Genomic DNA, 21,221 nt, shown 5'->3' on the forward strand with positions numbered 1-21,221 from the left:
TGCAGGTAAGAATAGGAGTCAGAGAATAGAAATCGAAAAGTTGGAAATGAAGAAAAACAAATATTTTTCCTTTATTTTTACATAATATATTCCTTTCACTTAGATGTTACCTATTAAAGGAGTTTCCTGTTGACATTATGACACAGTGATTTATTTTCTTACAATTCTGGAAGATCAGAATTCTGAAATGAGACTTACAGGGCTAAAATCAAGGTGTTGGAATGACTGGTTCCTTCTGAGAGCTCCAAGGGAGAAATTCTTCTCCTTGTCTCTCTCACTTTTAGAAGCTGTCAGCATTCATTGGCTTGTGGCTACATCACTCTTCTGTCTGACCTTCCTGAGTTCCTCTTATAAGGACATTGTGATTAAATCAGGTCTACTTAGATAACCTCCATATCCCAAGATTCTCAAGTAATCACATGTGTAAAGAACACTTTATCCAGTAAGATGACATTTACAGGTTCCAAGGATTAAGGTGTGAACATCTTTGGGGGAACATTATTCAGTCAAACACACTGATCAAATTTAAGAAAGACATCTAAATGGGGAAGAAAAATGGCCTTTCTTGGAAATTGTTTTTCCTTTGTAATGTAATATTTACATATATCTACCCTTTCCCTAGTTACTTTCCTCATGCTAGAAATATAAATTATTTCTACTGTCCTCATTTTTTTCCATTGTATTACAACAGACAAAGGTCATCATTACAGGGCTGTTTAAAAGTGAACATATAGTAACATTTGTGTATTTATGACCTCTTTGCCTCCACGAAGTCTTAGATATCTGAATATACATGTCTGAAAATAAAGAGCAGGGAGCTCAGTGTGTGCCAGGTGCAGAGGCAGCAGCAGCACGTGTCTTGTTTGACTCAAACATGAATGCTCTGCAGGTGACAGCAGGTGTTAACACTGGGAAAGCAGTACTTTCCTGGGATGTACTTCAGGTCAATGTTAATAACTGCAATATCACAGGGTACTGCAGTCATCGTTCAGAATCTCTCCACAATGTGAAGGCATCTCCATTTATTAGGGTACATTTTCGAAGCCAATCAAAATTATAGCATGACTTGAAGGACTATATTGAATTGTGCCAAAGCATTCTGAATCCAGAACCTGTGTTTTTATCCAGTGTACAATATAATTTCTTTGTTCTGTAGTAAATTTATTTGCTTGCTTTTGGATATTTTATTCTAATTTAATTTGTGCAAATTCCAATGAAAAAAGTGGGGTGATTTATTATATGAGTTGATGTCTATCAAATACAAAATTAAAACCACTCTTGACTATGAATATAAATAAACAAATTTATATTACATCACTTAAGGACAATTATTGGTTAAGATTTAAAATAGTTTTCATTTATATGGAAATTTATATTTTTATCCCATATACATATCTCATTTATCTCTCATAGCCACATATGAATGGAACAGTGCACTTGTTTTAAAAATTAATAATTGAGGTTCATAGGATCTAAGAGATTTTTTCTAGGGCATATACTAGATGGAATTGGCCTCTCTACAAATTGAATAGACACTGATTATGAATCTTAATATCCCAATGGAAGTTCTCTTATACTATTTCTTAAACACTCTTATTCCTCTCTTTGGCCTTAGAGTGGCATCTACAACCCCAAATTGTTTGTGTATATGTGTGTGTGTGTGTGTGTGCGCGCGCATGTGTGTGTTTTCGTAAGGGATAAATTACTAGATGACTATAACTGTCCATGACTAGTTCTACAATTTTCTGCACTCTGAAATTGTGACCTGATTGAACATATTTAATAAATAATATAAACTTTATTTTTGCAGAAGCTTGATTAACCTCGGGAATCACTATGAGGAAAATATTATTAGCAATGTATCAGTCTAAATTGTCAAAGATAGCGCAACACACATGTAGCACAGACTATGAAGTTTGAGGATTTATATTAATCAGAAGAATAAATGATAGCTGGTGTAACAAATAATCTAAAAACCTAAAGACCTTAACATAACAATTATTTATCTTTCACTCAGTACAAGTCCAAGCCTGGTCCTAGTGGGCAGCTCTTCCCCATACAATAACTCATAGCTCCGCCATGTCAGAGTCCTGCACTTCTAGTCACAAGGAGAGAGAGGAGGTGGAAAGCAAGAATATGAAAGATTGCACAGAAGATTTTAGAGCCAGACATAGAAGTGGTAGGTATCACCGCCACACATATGTTATTCCCCAGAGCTCAGTCACATGGTCCCTTTTAGAGCAAGGAAGGAGGGAATGGCTTTCTGGATAATGTTGTCTTCCTGTGACATAAAAATGAAAATAAAACTTTAGTGAAACATATGGCATTTTCTCTGCCACAGACAAGGCACATTGAGGGTTCTACTAGCCCCAAATGTATAGCCTACCAATCCTCCCACATGATGGCAAATTCTCATTTTTAGAGTCAAACGTGGTTAAACAACAAAAGCATGTGCTTATTATGTGAGGTGTGCATGGTTGAAATAATCTCGGCTACCTCTACCATTAGCTTGGCTTCCCAGAGAAAAATTAGCTGAAGTGCATTTATACTATTTATTTAAACTCTCTAAAATCATCATGATTGCTGTGGTCCTCTGCCATCATCTTCATCAGTAGCACTTTTGTGCACATACTAAGGTATAGTATCTTATTATCCAAAGAACTTCACAAACTTGCTATCATTTAAGTTTAACAATAATCATCTGAACCAGTGAGGCAGGAAGCATTTCTCTCACTTTATAGAATAAGAACCTGAAGTTCAGAGAGGTTAAGAAATCTTTCCTAATTTGCGCCAGCTAGGAGGGAGCCATGCTGAAACTAGAACCTAGGTTTCAGATACATGGTTTTTAGTATGGCACCCTTTCCATCATGCTGATTTACCTCTCACTTACATCATCTGTAGAGAGATTCCTACATGAGGTGTAGCCAAGAAAGAACTCTAGAATATAAGTTGTGAAGTAGATTCATTTTTTTTCCAGTATGAGCTTCATAAACTTCATCACACAGTCAAAAACTCTGTCAGTCAATAAGTATTTATTGAGTACTCACACAAGGGAATAACACCATTATGCGATGCCTTTGAAAGGAATTTATACTTTGTTAAGTGTTTGAAAATTGACTTTCACAGGGTGAAAAACTTCTGCCATACATTTGAGCAGAATATTGATCTGAGTACAACAGCTTTTTGAATGATTTCAATACAGAAAGATTTTATATTGTTGATAAGTCATGCCAGTTTTTCATTGGGCCTGACCTGGAGACAGTGACAATAGAAAAAAAATCAATTAGTATGTTGGGAAGAAATTTCTTCCCCTGTTCACACAAGCAATCAGTACACTTATTCCAGGCTAAGATAAAAATAAGACATCATGTTGTGAACACACAGGTGACAACAGCTAGAGGCTGTCAACCTTGCCTGACTACAATGCTTCTGGGTTTCCAGGTATTGCCAATGCCATTAGAATGGCAGATTTCACTGCACACATGTCTTGAAGTCAAAAAATGATTTGCCTACTCTCTGCCTCTATATCCAGGACTTGGATGTGAGATTACCTCTTGTGAATTAAAGTATATAACTCTAAAACAACCCATGATAAGAAAGATAAGCAGTCTATAGAGACACTCAAAAGTACAGAAGAGATAACTAATACAATACTTGTAAGCTCTCGCTGTCAGAAGAAAGGTGTGTTGGCCACAGAATCAAATAATAATAGCTACATTAATTGAATGCTTGCTACATGCCAGGCTTTTACCAATCATGTTCCATACATAGATGTAACGAATCCTTGTGTGACAACTAGTGATTGAAGTACAATTTTTATCACCCCCATTTAACAGACCGAGCAAAAGACTTTTCTAGGGTCACACAGCAAGTGAACTGTAGTCGAAAATCAGGATTCAGATACGTGTGGATCAAATTTAAGAACTTAAACAGGAACTCAAGTGGTTCATCACCTACCTGCTCATCAGAATCACCAATGGGGCTTTTGAAGATACGGATGTCTCCGTTCTGTCTCACATATACTGGATATGAATTCTAAGGATCAAGTCTGAGCATCTGCATTAAGAAACTTGATTAATTTACATGTCAAGGTGATGGGCTAATCATTCCTGTGTTTGTTACTTTATGTAAGACTCAGTCTTCGCAGATTAGAAATGAGGTTCTTCTGTTGGCCTTGAAGAAGCAACAGCCACATCATGTCATTGTCATGTGATAATGAACAATTGGAGGCTTCTAGAAGCTGAGAATAGTCCTCCACTGACGACCACTAAGAAAAGAGGAACTTACCCCTACAACTTCAAGAACCCATTTGCCACAATCTTGAGACTTTGGAAGAGGACCCAAAGTTCCAAAGAAACCCAGCCCAGCCAACACATGGTCTGCAACCAGAGGAGGATCTAGTTAAGCTGTGCCCAGACTCCTGATGCTTGGAAACTGAAATAATAATTGTGTGTTGTTTCAAATTACTGAGTTGTTTAGTTTGTTACATAGCAATAGATAACCAATACAATTATCAAGGAAAAATTGTGTGTTCATTCAAGCACTGTCCAGGAGAGAAGCTACCTTGGTCCAAGAAGGCTACCAGCATTAGCTGTATTTCTATTGCAGTGATAAGCTCATACCCAATGTAGCTATTTAGCTAAATTCATTCTTCTGATTCCATTCTGACCATGTATACTTCTGAATTTGATTTGACTTCTTCCATAGGTGTACCTAAAATATGTGTTAACTAAAGGATATGAGAGCTTTGGTCTCTTTACAGTGTCATATAACATGACAAAGAAATTAATTGGCATTCTGGTTTAGATCTCATTATTTGTGACTTTGCTTAGTGTGTGTACACCAGTGAGACAGCAGGCGTTTTGGACGCTAACAAGTCAGGCTTCCAAATTGCTTCCCCTGGAAAGAGTCCCATGCATCATTGCTCTTCAACTGTCTAAAATCTATCAAATGCCTACCTACTAATAGCTAGCCTCTGTCAACTCATGCTATAGGTGCTTTTTATTAAAACTTCTTCATCAACAAGTTACTCATTTGACAAAAGTCAGCCAAGCAATTAAACTTAAAGAAGTACAAGTAGAGCAGTATGTGGAGGAAGAGAGATGCACAACAGCAAAAAACGAACAAACAAATAAACAACAAAAAAACCCCGATATATATAAAAATCAGTATAATGTATTGTCCAAAAAGTAAAGCATCTGTTTGTTCTTTTTTTTCCCTTTATGACAGAGATCTTTGCAGCATGGAATTCACAAGTTTCACATTCACTGTTTTATCTGAGGTTTCCTGGCTGGTAAAATTATCTCAGCAAGCATTGTGCACTGGAGTTCTGTCTCTGTTTTAATAGCTAGTGTAATGGAAGAATTCTGGTGCCAATATCCTCCATTTGTCCTCTACTGCAATTGTACCTGGCAGGCTGTAGGAAGCGGTACAATAGTTAATTTCTAGATAAGTATATCTTAGGACGCCATACAAAAATCAGCTGCAGGTTTGGACTGCCAGATTGAATTTTCTAAACATAATAGCATAGTTGTAGCAGCAAGAGAGTAGATATGTATTCTCTGATGCATTTCTACCCACTGATACTGGAGATGGGCAGTTAAAGGAATGGAGCCTATTATTACTATTCTTCTGCAAGCAGATTTATCATGGATTCACACATTTCCCTGCCTATCTCAGGCTCAGTTACCAGGATGTTTATGAAATATCACTAAAAGGAAAATGGAGGTGCTTGAGTAAGGATAAACTGGAGCTGTATTTTCTTAAGTGTTAGTACCAAGTTCTACAAGCATGAAATAGAGGATCATGCTGTTTGCTATGCAAATACAGCTGTTCTCTAAGTTCCGTCCCAGTTTGCAGTGACAAGGCTAAACCCACCAAGAAGGTGGAATCATCAGTAAATACAGAACCCATTATGGCGCCTCCCTCGGGAAAATGGTAAAGAATATTGAAATCAGCCAGCACACAAAGTACATCTTCTCCTTCTGTGGGAAAACCAAGATGAAGAGAAGAGCTGTGGGGATCTGGAACTGTGGTTCCTGCATGAACACAGTAGCTTGTGGTGCCTGTACTCATGACACCACTGTTGCCATCATACTAAAGTCTGCCACCAGAAAATTGAAAGAATTGAAAGACCGATAGAAGCTCCACAATTTGAAACACTGCTAGCCTATAATAAATGGGTTAATTTTTGTAAAAAAGAAAGAAAGAAAGAAAGAAAGAAAGAAAGAAAGAAAGAAAGAAAGAAAGGAAGGAAGGAAGGAAGGAAGGAAGGAAGGAAGGAAGACAGAAAGAAAGAAAGAAAGAAAGAAAGAAAGAAAGAAAGAAAGAAAGAAAGAAAGAAGAAAAGAAAGAAAAGAAAAGAGTAAAGAAAGAAAGAAAATCCAGTTGCTGTCCTTGGTGATTATAGTTTAATTCAAATATTTAGGGAGCATCTGATCTGGTTCAGCTCCATATCATATGATGGGTAGAGAGTGATGAACTAAAGTTAACACCGTTTTTGTCCTCATGGCATCAGAGTCTAGTCTGGTTGAAAAGACAGATATAACAAGCCAATTATAAAAATAGTGATAAATTCTTGGACAGGACTAGGAGTAGTGAGAGTAGAAAAATAACAATTGCTTATACTTATATGATTCTGTCCAGATTTATCTTAATAACTCTTGAGGAAGATGTTATTAATCTCCATATTACCCATGAGGAAACTGAGGTAAAATTCAGAGAGATTAACCGACATGCCAAAGACCAATTGCAATGCACTGACTAAAACTTGATCTATTTCAAATCCAAGGTAGCTTCATCAATTCTCGAAACAGGAATTTTTGATAGAGACAACAGATAATCAAGTGGATGATGTCTCACATGAATGAATATGAAGAGGAGGGATTAATGATAAAAAGGAGGACAAGGTTAAAAGCTCATAGTTCGAGGCAGCCTGTGGTTAAAGTGGAAGCTGAAGAATGAGAAAAGAGGGAGGGAAGCAGGATAGGGAGCCAAGTCACCATCAGAACTAGTAACGAAGTGGCCCTACTAAAGTCTAACATATCCTCCTGCTTTCATTGCATATTCTTGTGAACAACTAAAATACCCTCTTTCTTTAGACATTTGAACAGAAGAAATGCATATAACTAAGTAGAGATAAGGTTCTTGGAGACTGGCAAATGATAAGTGTTTCTCATTCTGGTCCTTTTGGCAAAAAGATGGAGTTTACAAAATTAGTGGCTATGCATTTCTTCAACTGATACTATTATTTCTGTACCATGAGTTATACTATAAACCTTTTATAGATGCCCAAAAGAGCAGACAAAATGAGTTTGTGCCACATCTTCTAATCTACTTAGAGACCCTACTGTAGGAAAGTGTCTAGGGTCAAGAAGCAGGGGGAACACATCTCTGTTTCTGTATCCCATCTCCCTCCTTGTTATGCCTCCATCTGGTGGGACTGGAGAAGAGAAAGCATCATAGGGATTGCTCCAAGAGACACACTTTAGCTATTTACACATGGGACTTTGAGGTGCTGTCAATCTCCTTTGTGCCCTTGATTCAAGAGCAAGCAAGCTTGTACTGCTGATAAGCTTCCATAAAACTCATCTTGGATCAAGAGTAATGCAACAGAAAAGAAGTAATATAGAGTCAGCCTTCCCTTGTACTTCTCACCTATAGAGAGGGATGCAGAAACACCAGACTATCTGCTCATGAAACTGGCAGTGTTATTAAGAAATGTCAATGAGCTTCCGTTGAATGAAGTAGTCTTTGGGCAGGTAGCTTCTCACACCAACCATAGCTCTATGGCCTACCTATGGTCCATAAAGCCTCATGCAGTGCATTGGCTGCATTGGTTTAACATCTACCCTGAAGAAAAAAAAACACATAAAATAGTTCAGAAAAAGTAACTATAAGAAGAAAGAATATTACAGTTTCCATAATAGCAAGGGTACAGCCTATATCACAGGAAATAAGGGTAAAGAGATGTAAGAAGGTATATTAGATAGGGTTTCTATAGAAAAATAGATGTTATATTCAAATTGGGATAATTAAAATCACCCCAAAGGGACACTTTACCAACTTGTAGGTATAAGGGAACCTTGAGGAAGGGTGTAGAAAAAGGGAGGGAACATTTATCAGAACTTGAAAACAGAAAGTCTTATATAATTGTTTTGGGAGGAATAGTGACCTCTATTTTTGGATACAGTTCATTCAAAGTGACTCCCTGTAGTAGACTACCAGGGAGAATTCATACCCCTAGTATTGATTCAAATTTCCTGTTGGGGTTCTCCAAAGGCCTAACCTAATAGGAATCCAGGCCTCCATTGATATTGTTAATACAGGTTAGACTTCTAAGGCAGAGAGACTGGTGGAGAAGGTCTAAGACTAGATCTGAGAAGCAAAAGAGAGTATTTAAACCAGAAACCAAGGAGTCGTAGACAATAGAGTGAAAAACAAACCAATAAATCCTATTAGTTATCTTATTTATTGGATGCTTTCTACATACCATCATCACCACTGCACATCTAAGCCCTTATCTTCATTCAAGATCAAGTTCAAACCCCTGTCTCTTAAAAAGCTTTTTATAATAAACAATTACCTTACCTTCACATGGTGTTTTTTCCTTCCTACGCTCATTTGCCTCTTCTAACTTAATTCCCTCTATTGTAGTTATTTTTTGCCATGTTCTTTCTCTCTCACCAGACTCTGAGCCTCTGAAGGACAAACTCTGCATTCAATAAATTTCTAAGTGCTCTCTATTACTCGGTGTGAGGCCTTAAGGGTAGTAGGTATGAAATGCCACAAATCTTCAACACCAAGAGCCAAGCAGTCAGGTCTCATAAAGACAAAAGTTATTATTGTATAGCAGAATGTTTAAATGCTTATAGTATTTACTAGCTCTGTGACCTGAGGCAAGTTTCTTAATTTCTTTGAAACTGACATTCTTCATATATAAAAGTAGAAATGATAATAGTAATAAATTTCTTGTAAAGTTGTGATTAAATGTAAAAAAGTACATTAATCTTATCATGTAGTAAATGATCAGTATTTTGTAACTATATCTTTTATTTAAAAAAAGAATGAATGAAAGTTTTTAATAAGAGGAAAATTTAATTACTTTTTAAAGCTCTTTCTAGCACAAGGATTTTTTAAATATTTTTTTCAAAAATCGTATTGCTTGACCTAAGGGAGCTTTTAGGAATAAACCATTTGTCATCATTAAAATATGGATTTTGCTTAAATAAACTAACCTGTTTATATAGTATGGTATTTTGAGTGTATTGATGCTCATAGGCAAATATTTGAAAGGTTTCACATATTTTTGAGATCTATGGTCTGAATGTGTTCCCTCAAAATTCATATGTTGAAATCTTAATGCTCAATGTAGTGGTATGAGGAGGTGGGGCATTTGAGAAGCACTTAGGTCCTAAGGGTAGAGTCCTCTTTATAGTGCTCTTATAAAGGAGAACTCACAGAGCTCCATAGCCCCCTTCTCCATACGAGGACACAGTGAGAAGGGACCTGCTATGAACTAGGAAAAGGGCCCTCGCCAGAACATAACCATGCTGGTCCCTATATCTTAGACTTCCTGGCAAATAAAACTGTGAAAAATAAATGTCTGTTGTTTGTAAGCTATCAAGTCTGTGGTATTTTCTTATTGCAATCTGAAGAGACTAAGATGTGAGGCTTGAAAACATTATTTTTTAAATGTCTACAACTCAACACTGTTCATTTTGTTTTGGAGTCTTGAACGAGATGGATTCATTGCACGAAAGGGCACCACTGGTAGCCATTTAGAATGTCAATGGCCAGCAACATCCTGGATCTTCACGTTAGCTTACAGAATATCTCCAAATATTTCTTTCTTAAAAATTCTAATGATGAAAGGAAAGTTCAGGTTGGATGACTGTTCTTCTGTCCCAGGCTGCCCTGAAGACAATGCCAATTAGGCCCAAGTCACATACTGGAGGTCCAGCATGTGGCCCTTTAATCATTTACTTACTCCTAATGATGACCAGCTCATATCAAGGAGCAATTTCTCCTTATAATCCAGTATGACTGATTGAAATCAAACTCTAATTTAAACGTGAGTATGCCAATGCATTCCACACTCTTTGTAGCATATATAAGTCATAGTAATGTTAGAAGTTTTATTCTTCATATGGTCTTAGTTTGTAGCTGTTGACTCCCTATATATTGATAAGTTAGGTCTTTCAGTGAGCATCTATGCTCTATGTCTTTGAGAGTCAAAAGCAACTTTCCTCTTAGCCTCTCAGCATCCTATTGGCCAAATTTTTGTGAAATGGGCTGGTGTAATTCAGCCCATCCATCATATAATCTACCTAGTCCTTCCTTACAGAGACCCTTTCTACCAGCTTATACATGCTGATAAGGGCTATGTTTAGGAGGGGGGAGGTGCTGTGAATTTCCAAGAGCAAGTTAAAAACCTGGAAGCTCTACCTGGAGGGATTTAGATTTCCTGTTTAAGTATACACAAATCTCTTCACTTCAAAACACCTCTACACGATTCAGAAGCTTAAGAAATACCAAATGTGCTTATGGAAGCTCATTTGTTTTAACTTTATATTACATTCTATAACCTGTGTTCCTCATAAAGCCAAAGTTCTATTATGAAAATTATAGTATGTAGCCCAAAGCAGCCTAAGTAAAACGCTATATGAGCCCTGTTCTTGATTGGTTCAAGCATAGATCCTCGGGACACAGCCAACAATGAGAACTTGGCAGTCTGCTTGTCTTTCTTTAGAAGAATGTGTGTAATATTTATATTATCTCCTCATTTCCAGTCTATACCTCAGTTGGACAAAGCTTTGGCTGGGTTCTACATTATAGCTTGATTCCTTTACCCTGTGTGTGCATCTACTTAAGAAAGTGCACTCTTTGACTCTGACTTCTGATAGCTGTAGATCCTAGGAAATATACAGTGTCACTTGAGCTTTGCCAAGATAAACTACCAAGCTAAAAAAATCTAATGCATTCCTTCAGCCACTATCTATTCCACAGTGATTGTGAACCAAGGTTTGGAACATCATTTCCTTAGCTCTTACCATGGTGTTAGGCTTCTTACCTTCAAAGACAAGCAGAATTTAATTGAGGATCATATAACTACATATACTATAGGTATGGCTTACACTCTAACTCACATTTGTAATATCACTATAAAATGGATCCACCTATTGTGTCATTTCCAATTGCTTAAGAAAACGAAACAAATATTAGCACTGAATATTCACCTTAAAATTAAATACCATCGGGAGTCAACTAGCCATACCTTACATCACTTTTTAGGTTTTTAATGAGTATATTTATCGCAGATTATCCCTTATCATCTAGTTGTTGCTCTACATGTAACTCTGTACAACCTAAAATCTACCTTATTCTCATATTCCTTTGCAACTGCCAGGGATTCACTGTTTCCACTGTAACATTCAGATTTCGTCCCCAATGTCAGGTTGTCTTCAAATTGACCAACAGATCCAAACAGACCAAACGGAATCCCACTTGGCTTTTTTTTTTGTAGAATTTGAAACTAATCAGAAAATGACTGTTGAAATGCAAAGGATCTAGAATAACTAAAATTATTTATAAAATAAAGAAGAAAGTGAGAGAACTCATATTGTCCAATTTCACAATTGACTTTAAAAACTACAGTAATTTAAATAGTGTAGCATTGGCATAAAAATAAATGTACAGATGAATGTAATAGAAAGGAGGTTTTAGATATAGAGTCGCACATATATGGTCAAGTTGTTTTTGACAAAGAAACTAAGATAATTAATTGGGGAAATAATTTTTTTTCCCAAAAAATTAGCTGGAAAAATTGAATATCTTTATGCAAATATTTATACATATATATGTGTGTATGTATATGTATAGAGATAAACATATGTCTATACAGATATATATATATACACATATATAATATATATGTATGGATACCTCAAATCATATAAAGAAATTAAAATGAATTGTATCACTGACAAAAATGTAAAATTGCTAGTAAAAATACAAGATAAAATTTCTGTGTACTTGGACAGGGCAAACATTTCTTAGAAAGGATATACAAAGTAACGAACATTAAAAATGATACACTGGACTTTGTACAAATTAAAACATTTTTAAGTAAACTTAAAAATGAATAGGTAAGCCACAGATTGAGAACAACTCGAATGTTACCAATTAATGAATAGATAAATCAGTCGTGTATTTCATATGATAGAATACAATTCAGAAATGAAAAGAAATGAACTCCTTATACATGTAGCCATATGGAACAATCTCAAAAGCAATAGAGTAAGTGAAAGAAGCCAAACACAAAACTCTAATCACTGTATGATTTCATTTATATGAAATTGTAGAAAAGGAAAAAATATAGTTGCAGAAGGAAGATTCATGGTTACCAGGGATGGGAATTGGGAGGAGAATGACTGCAAAAAAGTCTGGAGGGAACTTTGGTGGACAGTGGAAATAGATATATTGTGGTGATGGTCAAATGAATGTACACTTTTGTCAAAATGCATGGAATTTTACTGCTAGAGGTAGTGGATTCATTTTATTAAAATTATATCTCAACGAAACTATTTAAAATATACTTGAAGAAAAACATATGTATTTCTATATATACTTTATATATATACATATACTTTATATACATATATACTTTATATGTGCATATACTTAATATATGCATGTATACTTAATGCTCCCTAAAGATAAATATCAGATGTGTGGTCCCCTTCCCTATGTACCAATAGATATAATAGCGGCTAATAATTAAACTCCACAACAAATGTCATTGGAATGAGTAAATCAAGTACTATTAATTACAATACCAGTTTTTTCACTTAGAAGTACATATTTATAAAAGAACAAGGGAGTTTGCATAAGTGTGTTTGCTGATTGGCTGACTGATTACCAGCATGCCTGAGTAATTACCTTGAGAACTGCTCTAGTTCTCCAAAGATTATACTATATAAAGGAGTTCCATGATTGCAAAATGGATAATTGAGATATCAATAAACTCAAATGCATATTCTATATGAAATCAACAAGGGATGAGCAGCAGCAACAGAAATAGAGGGTCAATCAATAGTTGCCAGAGCTTGAGATACAGAAAAAATAAAAGAATTCAAAACCATGGAAGATCCATGCAGCAAATAAGCACAAATGTCAAAAAAGAAAAATACAAAGAAAACGTGGGTTAAAGACTTTAAAGAAGCACCCACACATGTGTATGACATTATTTTGCTTTACTTCAGCTATTTTTGATTAACCAATTATATTAACTATAATCACTAAGCATCTCGGCAGAGCATACCCATATTATAATGAAGCATCTGGCTATTAGTTCCAAAAGAGATCTGCAGCTCATGAAGACTCTGCCGTATGGAAAAATGTGAAGCTAGATGCCTTAAAGACAATGTGGAATATGTCCTCTGTGAAATATGGCTAAAAGGTATAAATAATAAAACAAAAATGTCATTGGTTATCTTAACTCCTATAGCATAAGAAAAAGTTAATCAAGTCATATGTTGTGAATGAAATGTCCTTGATTGAGTAATTTGTGATCTGTTGCTACTCATTCACCAATATCAGCTTTTGGCAATTGTGTCCCTTTTTTGCCACAGTAGGTAAACAATTAATGTAAGACGCAACACTTCTGCCTATTTATAAAACAACTTTCTAGACCATCTAACCAGACCCACACTTTATACTTTCCTAATTCGTACACTCCAAGCCACTAATTTCGTAATTCCTTCTCTTACATAATTCTTACCCTTCCCCTGCAATATAATATGAGGTATCATCTTCTTGGTCTTAACTTTGGCTTTTCTCTTGTATGTTCTGTATCCCACACCACAGTGCTGCAACCTTGGGGAATCATGGGTAAGGTTATATCCAACCGAGCTGTTTATGTCTGAGGAGTAGAATTAGGACAATTGTCATATGGCCTTTGTAGCTCAGCCAGCTTTGACCGTGGAATGAATTATCATGGTAAGAAAACACTGTTTATGCTCCTTATAATATATTAGCCCAGACACAGAAGTAATAACTGCTTGACAATCTAAAACGTATCTTCATCCAGTAAGCAGTGAAGTTGCTCAACGGTATTAATTCTTAGTAAGAGAAAAGCATGGTATGATTGCCCAAAGAGAATTTGAAATTCTAATTTTGTTTTGGTAGTAGATATAGCTTATGTAACTTATCACCTTGAACAAGCATGATGTAATCATAAAGCACATTTTTTATTATTATTGTTTTTTTGTTGTTGTTGTTCTTCAATGAAGAACCCTTATATTTATTTAGTTTAACTGGTTCTTCCTTTAACTGAAAAAAATAGTGTAGGCCTCATGGATTTTTCTCTAATATTCTTATGTAAGCAATACTTCTGCCTATTTATAAATAAGCAGAAGGTCTTCTGAGAACAAATTAAAATATCTAGTTCCTCATAATGATTAAAATTCCAAATATGATATCAAGTTAAAGTTCTTCTCTCCCACCATAGTCAGTTAAAGGGATATGTTCCTTCCCCACATTGTCTTTCTATTCCTCTTCCTTTGACTTGTCATTTAAAGTTTATATTCTAAGCAGGGTTAGAGCAAAGGGAGAAAGGAGAGGTAATGGGGAATTATTTATGCATGGTGATCTAAATCAGCCATTCTCTGTTCTTAAGGGTGCCTTTCTAGTAAGGCGATTCCATGAGTTTCTCAGGCTTGCCATATTTCTGGAGATTATCATCTGCAGTTTCCTTGAGGGGGGCTGTATCAATCATATTCCCACAAGATGCAGGTGGTACACTCAAATCTGGAAAATTTAAAGAAGGTTTACTTTAAAAGGGACTGTTTACAAAATTGTAGATGGAGCATAGGCAAATCATAAGGGTGACTGAAGTAACCTGGGTAGTGGTAGTGGGAGTTAGCACCTCTAGGCCTGAATGAATGAAGGGATAGAGTAGTCACCAGTGTGTAGAAGGAGACAGTCATGTAGAGAATGTCAATACAAGAGGAACAGAAAGAGATTTGACAGGCTGGGGGACCTCGAAGGGGAAGAGGTAGGAAACAAACATTCTGAACTAGTCTCTTCCTTCCTTCAGATCTTCCGCTGTTAATCCTCATTGGGAAACCTGACTGGAAGCCAAAGGCCAAGGCAGCCCTGTGACATAGTGTATCAGGTCAGCCTTCCAAGGCAAGGAATAGATGTAGAAAGAGACAAGTGATGTTAAGAAACAGGTGGATGGTAGCCAGAACAATGGCAGCTTAATCTTCTTTCAGGCTCCTCTCTAACATTGATTTTAACCCCTAGGCATCTTCAAATATCTACATTTTCTCTCTGCAAGTGTCTGTTACTACTACAGGTGCCCATCTTATTTAAAACCAATCATAATATGACATGACCCTTCAAGTATTACAAGAAACTCTCGTGGATCCTCACAACAAACTCAGAAAGTATAAGCAGGCCTATGAAAATGTTTTTATTTTGGCTCACCAATGGATAGCTACCTTGTCTCATGCCCTTTAGATTTCTCTGGTGTGAATGAGAATTAGGCCAAACTGTAAGGGACACAAATTAAGACATCCATGTGGTCCTTTTGAAACTCCTTTCTATAGACTTGAGGTGAGGGGCAAGCACTCCTCAGCTCCATTTCCACTTTAATGTTGAAAAGGCCATAGATAACCTCATTCTTCCAAAGCCTAGTGTCTTCAGCTGAAAGAGACTATATATTTAGCTTTCTCTGGAAGAAAAGTGCTGGTATAGACTCTAATTGTTCCAGTTTGGGATACATACTTGTTATTGAACAGTTACCAGGGGTGGAAGTATTATCATTATTCCAACAATGGAACAATGTTGGAGGTGATGACCTCCTCTGTGGCTCCAGGTGAGAATACACATGATCAAAAGCCCTACAATCCATGGGTACAGCATGGATTCAGAGAGCAGATTCCCAAAGGAACCAGACATAAAATGATGGTGAAACCTGCTTGTTAGACAAAGAGTAGCTATTATAGCTACTACAGTATGAACCCAGAATCTTAGAAACAACCTTCATAATATTCCAAGAACAATAAAAAGTTTAAACAGAAATCTGAACAAATGATACCTAATATATAATGCTACTTGATGTGGGAGGATTCAAGGGCATACACAGCTGAAATGCATGGTCAAGGACAGGTTTAGTGCAGATCAAAAACTATAAGAGATGATTTACTGAAGATTCTGGGAAAAAAGCATTGCTTTAACACCTTAAGCACAAAACCCCTGTGGTTCTAACAATTGCATTTTACAATAGACTCTGACACTTGCAAAATTGACTCATAACTGAAATACCCTGTTTACTTTCTTATAAAGCAGTGTTTTTCCAATTTTAATTCTCATAACCATCTCCTGAGGGACAAGTTACAAAAACTCAGAATCTTTGGTCTTCTTCCTAGAAATTCTGACATAATAGGTATAGGATGAAACCCAGGAATCAGCATGTTAAATAAGTACAAAGTGATTTTAAGAGGTGGCTCATAAAGTGAATAAATAAATAAATAAATAAATAAATAAATAAATAAATATTTTAAGATTATTTACCCTTGGGTCAAAAGATACTAGCTTTGCAATTTATTTCTACTGCACTTTCCTGACTTTTCTCTCTGTATAACCCAGTATAGGGATCTCCTTAACTGTAATCCTCACCAAAAGCCATCAGGCATCTTTTTGAACACCAATTATGGGAAACTTACTACTAAAAGCAGATTATTGGAGAGCTCATATTAATTTCATTCAATCTTGACTGTACTATGTTTGTTACCACTTTCTTTTCTAGCTTATTTTATAGTTTCCACATAAGATATAAGACTAAGTTTGTGAGGTGATGCATATTTAGCTAAGATATTTTCTAGGTAAGACTGGCACTCTATATACAGAATGTACCCAAGTATATTCCGGGGTCTAACTCTATTTGCATGTAGATAAAGTTGTCAAATTATTTAATTGTTTCGACCATTTGTTGAAAAGATGATTTTCCCCCCATTGAATAACTTTGACATTATTGTCTGCATTCAACTAACCACAGATGTATCTGTTTATTTGTGGACCTTTAATTCTTTTTCATGAATTGCTATGTTTAATCTTGTGTTGGTACCATACTGCCTTGGAAACTGTAGTAAGTTTTGAAACAGGAAAAGTGCGAGTAATCCAATTTTGTTGTTTTTCAGGATCATTTTGGCTCTTCTGGGCCCCATGGATCTCCATATGAATTTTAAAATAAGCTTGTCAGTATGTGCAAAAACAGCAGCTGAAGTATTGATCAGGATTGCACTGAATCTATAGCTCAGTTTGGGGAGTATTTTTGTATTGGCAATACTGCCTCCTGATCCATGAATATGGGGTCAGTTTTTATTTATTTAGATATTCTTCGTTTTCCAACAATATTTTGTGGTTTTTAGAATACAAGTTTTGGATAACTTCTTTTTCTGAATTTATTATTAAATATTTTATTCTTTTGGCTACTTTTGTAAATTGGACTAATTTATTAATTTTATTTTTTGATCATCGAGAGTTATAGAAATATCTGTTTTTGTGTATTGATTTGTATCTTGTAAGCTTGCTGAACTTGTCTATTAGTTCAATAGCTTTTTGTGGATTGAGTATTTTCCACATGTAAAATCATGTCATACTCATATAGAGATATTTTTACTTCATCTATTCTGTGTGACATAATAAAAATAAGTATTTGGCCTTTGTCTCCAGTTCCTAGCACAGCTTCTAAAACCTTTGAGATAACTGGTGGCTGGGGGCAGGGCAAGGTAGTTTCAAAATTGGGGCTGGTTGTCAGAAAGATGAAGACATAAGAAGATGGACTTTTCAGTCCCACTCCCTGATCTCCAAGGAGGAAAGAGGGATTTGAGATCCAGTTAACTGCCAATGGCCAATGATTTAATCAATTATATCTATATAATGAAACATCTAATAACCCCTAAATGATGTGGTTTGGAAGCTTCTGAGCTGGTGAACACATCAAGGTACTGGAAGGGGGATACACCCAGAGATGTCATGGAAGCTCCATGCCCCTTTCTCAATAACTTGCTCTACATATTTTTTTTTCCATTTGGTGGTTTGAGTTGTATCCCATATAATAAATCAGTAATAGTAAGTAAAATACTTTCCTCAGTCTGAAGTGTGAGCAGTCATATGGAACTGAGCCCTCAAGCTGTGGGGTCTGTACTACCTCTGGGTAATTAGTGTCAGATTTTAATTGAATTATGGGATACCCTGTAGAGTTGGAGAATCGGTTCATGTGGGAAAAAAACACAACATTTGGTGTCAGAGTGTTGTGGGTAAAAACAGCTCAGACTTTCCAATGTAAAAGCCTTTTATTATTTTTCTTGTCTGAATGCCCTGACTAGAACCACCTAGTACAATATTAAATAGAAGTTGCAAGAACATCTGTCCTTGTCTTGTGCCTAATTTTCGAGGGTTCCAGGGCCTTAACATCTGCTGTATCTTCTTCCTGAGCCACATTTCTCTTCCAAGCCTTTGTAACACCAGATGTGTCATACCTTTCAGGTATCAGCTCAAATTTTTCTACTCAGAGAGGACCCCCTCATTTCTATAATAGTTTCCTATCTGTGCCTAAACTCCAGTCACTGCCTATCTCACTATTTTTCTATAAATTTCATAATATTTATTAATATTTGAAATTATTGTATTTCAGCTGTCGAATCACCTTTCCAGACTCCATTGCTAGAATCTTAAATCAATGAGAGCTGATTCCTTCTTTAACTTTCTCAGTGTTATATTCCTCATGCTTACAACAGTGTCTGGCACATGGGAGACGTTCAATATATATTTGTTGAGTAAATTCATGGATGAATGAATGAATCAATCAACATATTAATATGTATTTGAATCAGTTTTCCAACCAGAGTGAAATAGAATATCACTTGGTCTGAAAAAGGTTTTCAGGTATATCTGATATACTGATTCTCTCAGCAATATCCCTCCCCACCTAAATATCAGCTTTATCCATTTTCCTAGATAATCGTACAATATCTACGCAGGCCATGATATTAACAAAAAGTTTGGGAAATAAGTAGAGATGCATGCTCTTATTCTTATTTCTTTATGTTTTCTCGCTTTAAAGAATAGATGCATTCATCCATCCAGGTCGAAACCATGGAGAGGCTGAGTAGTGACTGCAAACAGTAATTTCAAGGCAAGAATTACCTTCGCTGTGATAAATTCTCCATGCCCGTATGTGTGGATGTGTGGGGGAATGGCTATGTATGTGCACTCAATGAGCTGATGTTCAAAAACATCTCTGCCTAAAAGCTGTGGAGTGATCCTAAATCCTGGAGCAGTAGCTCAATTGTTTGCGATTGACATCTCCTGTTTGTTAAACCAAAGCCTAAGACAGAAAGCCCTGTCAGTCCCCCGGAGCATATTCTTTTCAGCAAATCGTTGTTTCTACAAATCCTGAGTGACAGTTAGTACCAAAGGAATTGCTTTTTCCTTGCTGATATGCTGCTACCCAAAGAAGTAGCTACCTGCCAGACAGATGGCTATGTTTTAGCCAAGCCACCTACTTTGGGGAGCTGGTGTCTGGGGTCAGGGGTCACACTGGAAATAGTGCATCAGAGGAATAGCCTGCTAGGAAGGTATGGGGGCGTTTCACAAAAGGCCAAAATCAAAGGCCATACAAAGTGTCCCTGTGAGTTCTTTGTGCTCATTCTTTTGGTTGCTTGGATTAGCAGACAAAAGTACTAACTGTGTGTCCTTGGGCTTTCACTTCCCCCCTGGAGTCCTTTATCTTCCCATCTACCCATCTATACAATCAAGGCTTGACATTATCTATGCTGCCCAATATGGTAATTCCAACTCACAGGTGGCTATGGATAACTTGAAATGGGCCTGGCCCAAATTGGAATGGGCTGAACTCTAAAACACACACTAGATTTTGAATACATAAATATACAAGCATACACAAGAATGTAAAATATCTCGTTATATTTTATATTGATTATATGTTGAAATGACAATATTTTGGATATATTATTCAAATTATTTGTGTCGGTTTACTTTTATCTTTTAATGTGGGTACTAGATAATTTAAAACTATATATGTGAATTGCAGTGCATTTCTAATGAAGAGCACCTGACTGCATGATCTCCAATGTTCTTTTCAGTTCCAGGGTTGTTTTATTGAAAGAAAGTTCATTTTTATGGAGATAATATTTTATTATGACATGTATGTGTGTTTATATAAACACAAAAATATTTTCTTATTTCTGAGTGTAGAACCAGAAGAAATTTTCAGAAATACATAACTTGTAATAATAATTCTTTGATTGAAATTGAAATACATATAGTTAACTACTACGAAATCAGTGTATACTTAAGAATTGACAACATGGGAAAAAAGGAATTGCCCAAGTTCCCTGGTGCAGCTTCCAAAGAGATAATCAATGCCTAGCTAGCTAGAGGAACAGACATACTCCACCCTCTTTCTCTAGTTCCAGCTTTTATCATCTGTTCCTTCCTGATGCCAAAGTACCCTTTCTTAAGTGTAATTTTCATCATATTATTCACCAGCATAAAAGCACTCAGTAATTCTTTATACTCAGGATAAATTATTTAACCTAACATAACACGCCTTATAACCTGGTTTCTGCCTGTCCCAGATGCCACATTCATAACTATATCTTTCTTGCCCTGAACACTGCGCTTCAATCATGATTTGTGCATTTATATATAGCAAGCACTTATTGAGTACCTAAATTATATCACAAACACTGGTTTTATAATGGGGAAGAAGATAGGCAAGATTTGTATCCTCTTGAAGAGTTGGGAAGATAATACTAAACAAGTAAACAAGCAAATACTATAAAGGAGAGTAAGGTAGTAGAACTTAAGGTAATCAGGCAAGGCCCCTCTAGAAATGGAACACGTAAACTAAAACATGAAGGTCAAGAAGAAACAAGAAACAAGCGACTCAAAGACTTGGGAGAAAAGTTTTACAAGCAGAACAGACTGTATAAAATGTACAAAAGCCCTATAGTGGGAACCCACCCACTCATGTAAAACTCAGCTAAAGCATCACTTTCTTCAGAAAGTCTTCTTTGACCTTCTGAAGCAGATTCAGATTAAATGAAATCCTTTACATTTTTTATTCTTCCTCTCCCCAATGTTCTGTATTTTTCACTATCACTGTAATTGCTACATTGTACTGAAAG

The sequence above is a fragment of the Rousettus aegyptiacus genome, unplaced genomic scaffold, assembly GCF_014176215.1.
Source record: "Rousettus aegyptiacus isolate mRouAeg1 unplaced genomic scaffold, mRouAeg1.p scaffold_m13_p_9, whole genome shotgun sequence".
Classification (NCBI taxonomy): Eukaryota; Metazoa; Chordata; class Mammalia; order Chiroptera; family Pteropodidae; genus Rousettus; species Rousettus aegyptiacus.